At 49.4% G+C, this 5,552-nt stretch overlaps 2 protein-coding genes across 2 annotated transcripts in view; both read right to left on the bottom strand.

The window, feature by feature from the left end:
- Positions 1-5,552, bottom strand: part of LOC140119779 (uncharacterized) — a 654,457-nt gene that overhangs the window by 269,746 nt on the left and 379,159 nt on the right. The window lies entirely within an intron of this gene.
- The window catches only part of LOC140119822 (uncharacterized), a 661,039-nt gene that overhangs the window by 357,107 nt on the left and 298,380 nt on the right, over positions 1-5,552 (bottom strand). The window lies entirely within an intron of this gene.

The following is a 5,552-nucleotide window of genomic DNA, read 5'->3' as shown; positions in this document are numbered from 1 at the left end:
CTTTGTAAAATTGTCTAAAACGCTACATAAACCTGGTGTAGGGCATCATAACAAGAATGTGCCATAGATGACAAGAGGGAGGGTTATGTACCCTCTTAGTACCCCTCATACCATATGAATCCCTTAATACTCTTATACTTTGTGAACAGCGTATTCATTATAGCCAAGTCCATTATGACCACACCATATTCCCTCCACCATGCATAATGGACCATACCATACTACCTCCTCCGTGCATCATGGACCATACCATACTCCCTCCTCCATGTATCATGAACCACACCAGAATCTCTCCTCCATGCATCATGGACCACACCATACTCCCTCCAACATGCATCATGGACCACACCATACTCCCTCAGCCATGCATCATGGACCACACCAGACTCCCTCCGCCATGCATCATGGACCACACCAGACTCCCTCCGCCATTACATTATAGACCACACCAGACTCCCCCACCATTACATTATAGACCACACCAGTGTCACCGGTGGTCCCGTTGCTGATCCGGACCTGACCTTGCATCTCTGCCACCTGCCTTTGCCCTGTGCCTGAACATGACCGCGAGACTGTCTCCTGCTAACGTACCCCGACCTCGGCTGCCACCGCGGGCTAGTCGCACCTGTGGAATGACCTGGTGGTACCCAGCCGCATGCAAGTTCATCCCGCTTTGCGACGGGCTCTGGTGAAGACCAGGTGCAACTTAGATTCTGGTCCCAGGTGTCAACTAGTACCACCTCCCACAGTGGTGCAGAATTGATCCCGAATCCTGATGGTGAGATACGCCCATGGATCCCGCCGAGGTTCCCCTTGCCGGTCCAGCAATCTCGTCAGATTGCCGCGAACAGCTGGGACAAGTCACTGCCATGCAGCAACAGTTGCTAGCCACTCATCAGGTTACTGAGACTGGTCCTGTGGTGTCTACACCGGCTAGTGTTCCTGCTTCTGAACCTAGGCTATGTCTGTCTTTGCCCAACAAATATGATGGGGACCCGAAGCTGTGCAGGGGCTTTATTACCCAGTGCTCCCTACACTCATGTTGTCTCCATTTGTCACAGAGTGGGAAAGCCCTCGCCTGGGCTACCCCTCTTTGGGACAGAGAAGATGGCTACTTTCACACAGCATTTCTGGTGGAATTTCCGGTCTGTGTTCAAAGAACCTGCACGGGCCTCCTCTGCTGAGACTGCGCTGTTAAATCTGCGTGGGAGAATATGCTGTCCAGCTCCGTACCCTGGCCTCAGAACTCTCCTGGAAAGATGCGGCCATGTCCTCAGCTTCCTCTCACGTTAAGCCTGCTCTGGCCGCTCATGACCTGCCATCTACCCTGAGTGGTCTCATCACCCTACCCACCCAGATTGACGTGTCGAAGAGTGACGTTTCGAGCAGCCCCAAGCTCGTTCACAACGTCTACCTCGTCTGGCTCCTGCTTTCCAAAGGCCACTCCAGCCTCCGGCCGGACCATCTGCAGAGGAACCTATGGAGATTGAAAGAACCAGACTCCCCTCCCAGGAGCGTTTCAGAAGACATCAGGGAAACCTTTGCCTTTATTGTGCCAGTCCTGTGCCAGGTCTTGTCCTGTCCGTCCCCAGCGTCCGGAAAACGCTAGCACCTAGGGTTCTTGGGAGAAGCGTCCCTAGAAGCCAAGCTTCTCCACGCCTGACTCTTCCGGTGCTTCAGCATTGGCACCGGCATCCCAATGCAGGTCTCTGCTTTCTTGGACTCCATTTCTGCAGGGAACTTCCTGGATGTCGCTTTGGTCTCCCAGCATCACATCCCCGTGGTTCGCCTCGAGAATCCTTTGGTCATCTTCTCTGTCAGTGGCCAAATTTTCTGTGACCCGGTCCAGTACTGCACCAAGCCTCTGTCCCTGCAGGTCGGTGTGCTACACAAGGAGAAACTGACTTTTTATGTAATACCACGGTCTACGGTCTATGTCCTCCATCCTGTTGGGTCTACCATTGCTGCAGCTCCACGCACCCATTCTTAACTGGAAGATGGGGGAGATCCTTCGGTGGGGTCCTGATTGTCAGTCTCGCTGTGTGGAGATTCCTCATCCAGTGCCAGTCTTGGTTTCTTCTGTGGCTCCCAAGCCCCTGTACGTCTCCTCCTTGGGCCCGTGTGTATCCACTCTCAGTACTAGGAACCACAGTGATGTCGGACTACATCATAGAGAGGGGGTTTAGACATAAGTCATCTTCTCCGGCTGATGCCGGCTTTTTCTTTGTGACCAAAAAGGACGGGTCACTCCGTCCATGCATTGACTACCGCAGTCTTAACAAGGTCACAGTTAAGAACCACTATCCATTGCCGTTGATCATGGAGATGTTTAACCGTTTTCGTGGAGTCAAGATCTTCTCCAAATTGGATCTTCGAGGGGAAGACCGTTTTTAATACCCGTGATGGACACGGTGATGCTGTTTGGACTCTGTAACGCACCAATCTTTTTCCAGGAATTTGTTAATGACATCTTTAGAGATTTGCTTTATGTGTGTGTTGTGGTCTTTCTGGACGATATTCTGGTATTCTCTCCGGACCTTGAGTCCCACCAATTCCACCAGCAGAGTCATCCATTCCTCGGCTAAATCATCTCCGACAGAGGCCTCCTGATGGATCCTGGCAAGCTGTCTGCGGTTCTTCAGTGGCCCCATCCTGTAGGACTATGCGCTATACAGCGGTTTCTGGGCTTTGCAAATTATTACCGGCAGTTCATCCCACACTTCTCCTCTCTGGTGTCTCCTGTTGTGGCGCTCACCAAGAAGCGTGCCAACACCCGAATCTGGCCTACGGCAGCTGAGGAGGCCTTCAAGAACTTAAAGTCTGCATTTGCTTCAGCTCCAATTCTTGTATGACCTGACACTGAGAAGCCTTTCCATCTGGAAATGGATGCCTCCTTTGTGCTCCCATAGACCCCTCCCCTACTGAAGTATGCAGACGCATCTTAGTGGCTCTATCGGAGTTCTCGGAGGGGATGTTGGTGGTGGGAGGTGACTTTAACTTTTCTTTAGATGTTCGATCTGAACAGATGTTGAGCCACACCTCAATTCAGCAGTTGGGGTCCCTCAGGAGGGATTTGCAAGATCTATGGCGGATACTACATCCAGGTGACAGGGACTATACATATTTCTCCCCGGCTCACGACTCCTATAGCCTTATTGATTTCTTTCTTCTTCAACACAGGGGACTAATTTGGGAACCGACTGCCTCTATCAGCAACATAGTGTTATCGGATCATGCCCCGACTTTTCTTTCACTCACGGTATCCTCTGTGTCTGCTCGTCCCTGGTCGTGGGGTCTTAAAGATAACCTTCTCAAGGACGCCCTTTGTGTCCAAGATATTAAGGATACCACCTCCTTTCTACAGACACAGGAACTGTCCCCTGAGGTCCTCCCAATGAAATGGGAGGCTCTCAAGTGCAAACTTAGGAGTAGGTTCATCGACCACAATGTCAGATTGAAAAGGGAAACTAAACTCCTTGGAGACCAAACACAAATCAGTACAAAGACCAGGGGATCGGGCAGAGTTGACTTTAATCTGTGGCAAAATCCAGACCTTGCTAGACCAGAAGTCTTTGGCCAACTATATGCAGTTTAAGAGCCGCCTCTACGAGCGATCCAACAAATGTGGGAGACCTCTAGCTCGTTTAATACACCCACAAGAGGGCACTTCTAACATCCCTCATATAGCCTCTACAGACGTGGGGGGTAACCTATAACCTCATTGAGATCAGCGCAGAATTTGGTTCATACTAATCTCGTCTTTACAAAATTAAGGGGCAGTTTGTAGATCAAGACCCTAACACACTTAAACACATCAATAATTATATAGAAGAAACTGCATTACCCGACTAGCGACAGACGCAATAGAGGAGCTAGAATCGGACCTTAGTGAGACAGAAGTCACAGAAGAGTCGTGAACTCCCCTGTCGGTAAAAGTCCAGGGCCTGATGGCTTTGCGCCTGCCTTCTATAAGCTTTCTTCGGGACATCCTGTCCCCCCTTATGACAAAGTTTTTCAACTTCATATCCACCTCCATAGCTTTGCACCCCCATAGAAGCCCCATCAGTGTCCTCTTAAAACCAGGAAAGGATCCCTTATCCACAGTCAGTTTTAGACCCATCTCCTCTGAAATTGTTCTCTAAGATATTAGCTGATTGTTTAGCCCCCCACCTTCCAAAGGTAATTCACCCTGGCCAGGTAGGGTTCGTGAGGGGTATCGAGGCCAAGGACAATGTAAACAAGACTTTCGTCCTAACGGTACACTTGCGCAAGCACTCTATCCTGTCCTGCCTTCTCTCGTTCGACACCGAGAAGGCCTTCGATAGGATACCCTGGGGCTTTATGTCAGCAGCGCTTACAAAATTAGGGCTCGGACCGTCGTTTTTGGATAAGATTCTCGCACTTTATTCCTACCCCACAGCTAGGCCCGGGTAGATGGGTTCTTTTCAGACCCCATCTCAATCCGCAATGGCACATGCCAGGACTGTCCTCTCTCCCCCATACTGTACATCATTGTTATGGAGTGTACAATTCGGAACAACCCTAATATCCATGGCATCCAGGTGGGCCAGCGGCAGTATAAGGCGGCGTTATGTACGGATGACATATTACTAAAAGAGTAATACTACTACTTAAAGAGTTTGGATGTTACGGCCAATTGAGTAACTTCAAAATTAATTATAGTAAATCCAAAGTGTTAAACATCTCGCTGCCACCCTCAGACGCATAGTTCATTAAAGACCTCTTTCCATTTGTTGGCAGGTTAATGCGATCACATACCTAGGAATTCAATTCCCCGCCAACCTTTCTAAACTACTCCTTGAACTACTTGCCGCTCCTAAAACATACATTAAAATGGCATCTGATACAATAAGAAACATTTATCATGCTTTGGTCCTATCAGTGTCATAGAGATGGGTATATTTCCCAGGTTTCTCTACTTATTCCAAGGGGCTCCGATCCAGCCCCCCTATCCTTTTTAGAATCCATCCGTTCAGTTTTGTTGTGTTTCATATGGGGTACGATACCCCGAGAATTGGCTTCAAGTATCTCATCAGACCGAAGACAGTGGGAGGGGTGGGTCTACCCAACTTTAGGCTCCATCATCAAGCATCTACCCTAGTGAGGTTACTAGGCATTATTATCAGACTTCAAAACAATGGGTTTGGATTGAGCAATATAGCTCCATAATCCCACTTCGCCTGTTTCCCTGGGTGTCCCATCGTCGGGTGCAACTAGAATCGCAAACTCTTTCTCGCACAGACTCAGAAATTGCGGGTCATCTTACTCAGCAAAATATTTTGTCCAGACCTTTCAGCCCTCTTTCCATAACCCTCATTTTCCGTCCTCCTTTTCAAGGTCCATCTTTTTGGGTCGCTCAGCCAAAACCTTTGTATGCACGACCTCCTGGGCGAAGCCCCGTTGCCATTGTTCAAGGACCTGGCCATGAATCCCGAGACCATGCATCTATCATGGCTAGAGATCTCTCAGTTAGGATCCTTTCTTAAACGCTCGGGTCCCAAGACAACTTACAATGCCACAATGCTATCCAC

This window comes from Engystomops pustulosus, chromosome 2 (assembly GCF_040894005.1).
Source record: "Engystomops pustulosus chromosome 2, aEngPut4.maternal, whole genome shotgun sequence".
NCBI classification, from domain to species: Eukaryota; Metazoa; Chordata; class Amphibia; order Anura; family Leptodactylidae; genus Engystomops; species Engystomops pustulosus.
The sequence above is the reverse complement of the archived record's forward strand: the minus strand, read 5'-3'. Positions and strand labels throughout refer to the sequence as shown.